Below are 3,158 nucleotides of genomic sequence, written 5' to 3'. Positions count from 1 at the left end.
TGGCCTAGAGGTTAAGGTGTTCGCCTCTCATTCAAAGGGCCCGGGTTCGAATCCGGGCAGCGACCGAAAACATTTTTTCTCTAAATTTGTCTCCTTTCACCTCCTTTCCTGCTCTCTGCCAATATTCTGTTGTCTGCTTTCGTCTCCTCTTTCTGCCACCACCCCCTCACCTCCTTTGCCCCCTCATCTGGGCTCCTGACTCTTTCTGCAGCCTTTCTACTGCTACTCCTTGACTCCTTCTTACAGTTGTCTTTCTGCCACACCCCTGACCTTCTGGTAGTCTCGGATAAGGGCGAAAAATCTCGGAGTGCCCGTTTGCAAGTTGTGCACGTTAAAGATTCTTTGGTGGTCTAAAATCGATAAGAGTAGGCTTCGGTCGCCACCCCGGCAAAATTCAAAATTTCCTACCAACTAAAAGTAATAGGTGTGTCCCGCGCGCTCATATGACTTATGCAGTTGCGAGCGCCGTAAAACACTTACCAAAAAAAGAAAAAAAGAAGAAGAAGATAGCTTCTCGTTCGAGTCACTGCCTCCTCCGTGTAACGTGTGAGGCAGTCCAGTCCCCTTTTTCTCCCGGAATAACTGCCGTCTTCTGAGCGGAATGTCATGTTGAAGATGAAAAGGTGCTTCTCTAGGGCTTTTGAACCTAGATGTTTCAGGAAGGTTGAAGGGATGTTGTCGGGGCCTGGTGTCCTGCGGGTTTTCCTTTAAGAGATGGTGGGCCTTAGCCCAGTAATTGTGAAGTCGTGCTGAGCCTTTCCTGTGGTTTCTCTGAGATCCCTTAGACGTTGTTTCTGTGCCTTTCTCACTCTTCTAACCTCTTTTGTTATGATCCAGGCTGCTCACCTTCAAGAAGTATGTTACGAATGTGTCAGCTTTGTCCGTGTGTGCTTCATCGTTTCGTTTGGTGAATTATTTGTCTCTTGGGCTCCGCTTAGTTGGGTTTTTTTCGTGCACATCGACACAATAATCGTCCTTTATTAGTGATGGGAAGAAGTAAAATAGACGAACAGAAACAACAGAAAGAAAAGTAAAGAAGTAGGACCTACCAGTGGCTGGCCTTCATAAGACTTGACTTTTGAAGGCAGAGCCTTGGTTCACCTTTAGTGTTAAGTGGGATGGATATTGCAGCGTGGTCAGAGCTTCCTCTTCCACCCGCAGCGCATACAGATTTCCGCTCCAAGTCGATATGCATAATATGTGTCACAACAAGGCGGAATTAGGCGCTCGTCAAATTTTGGACATATGGAGTTATTGAAATAATCATAAACATGGGCGAAGGCTGACTTGTTTGACAGGGTAATCAAAGTGAGATGGGACCAGACAGGGCCTGGAGATATCACACTCACACAAGTCACAAGAATCTTACTGGAGGCGGCAACTCTGAGTTGTGAATGAAAACAAATCCTGAATTCGTGTTGTATGCATATTCAACCCCTAAAATAATCGGGAAAGTATTTCATTAAATATTTATTCTAACTAACCTTAAATTTAACTTTAGATTTGAATACACGAACACCAAGGAAATAAGCAGAGATGTCAGTACTACAATGGCATGTTATACCAGACAGTCTAAACACTTTGGTAGAGCATGCCAATTATTTTTTTTTTTTAATTTCACATTTGGCTGTTTTATTTTCTTGCTTTTCGCGGCCAGGAGCTGGAGTCATAATCGAGGTCACGATCTGATTATAGGACGTTAAATGTCGAGGAAAAGAAACAAGCACTCGCAGCAGTCAAGCTATTATTAGGAGTTAGTTCCCCTCGCATCTGTGAGGTAGATTTGACCAGTGTAATAGTTCGCTTACATAATCAGCGCGTGTGGCTGCTTATAACTGTGGCTCGAAAGTGGTGAACAGGGTATATGTGGCAATGAAACAGTTTTGACCGCTATGCACATGTTCCCTTCAACTCTATTGGTAGACTCTTCCTTCCTCACTTTAAGTTTACTTAATCAAAGCTTGTGGCTGCATATGGAATGGCCCGATAAGGGTGAACAGGCTATTTCTGTGGCAATGAAACGGTTTTGAAGGTTAGGCATAGTCTATTGTTCATTGGTGATTATGAACATCTTTTTACATTTAATTTATGAGGTTTACGTCTATTGGTGAATTTGACTGCGACAATGTTTCAAAACTAAGAAGGGAAGCAGTGATTATTTGATTATACAGACGCTTCGCCACTGATCTTAAAGCCTGTTATTGCCTTGGTTGTGGTGAAAAAAGACCCATATATCTTGAATCGAAGTTGAGATATTTACGATTGAAGGAGGTGGGGGTCACCTGACAGCTGAGGTAAAATTAGCAAGAAAATCGCCACCAAAGTTAGGTGACTTCCAAAGTTTGAGTGTCCTTGGAAACTGCAAGTTTCCTTTTTTATGCCTTTAATCCACTTTTTCAGTAAGATTCACACAAAAATCTGCTCTCAAATGGACGTGAAAAGTGCTACCCTAAAGAAGATACATCGATAAAAAATTGCCAATATGCGCAAAAATGCTGCTTTCTTCGATTTCAGTGTTTTGACGAGTGCCAGATTTCAACGCGATGCCTCATATATAGAAATGTCAGGGGCACTTTAACACTCACGATCACCTGTGGATGGGGAAGATGACAAAATAGTTAAAGTGGATAGTTGGAGGGCGCCATTGGTGGTAGGTTCTACTTCTTAACTTTCCCACTATCTCCAATTATCTCTGGACTAAATAATCATATGTCGATGTGCTTCAATCTCTTTACTCAAAGTGGTGTCCCTGGTTTGGCTACCGGATCCGTAATCGTGAGAACGTAGGTTCGGTGGATAGAGTCTTTCCTCCGTCTGACGTTGTGGCCTTGGGAAAGGCACTTTACTCAAAATTCGTTTTAGGCACTGTCGTTTCGGAGATGGACGTTAAACTTGGAGGTCTCGCCTCTTAAATAACCAACTGTTATAGTGTAGATGAGGGGGGGGGGCGGGGCGTTAAACCCATACTATTTCATCATTTACTTTACTCAAATAAAAAACATTAACTAACAAACAATGGAACAAACAAACAAGTTAGCAACCAAAACAAAAGAACAAACAAACAAAATTAATAGTCTATAAGTTGTCTTGTCGTGATTAGGTGTTCATGCGCGTGTGCCATCCATCGTTCATGACGACTGGAGCAACAGGCACCATCC

The sequence above is a fragment of the Aplysia californica genome, unplaced genomic scaffold (assembly GCF_000002075.1).
Source record: "Aplysia californica isolate F4 #8 unplaced genomic scaffold, AplCal3.0 scaffold00334, whole genome shotgun sequence".
Lineage (NCBI taxonomy): Eukaryota > Metazoa > Mollusca > Gastropoda > Aplysiida > Aplysiidae > Aplysia > Aplysia californica.
This window is presented reverse-complemented; position numbering follows the sequence as displayed.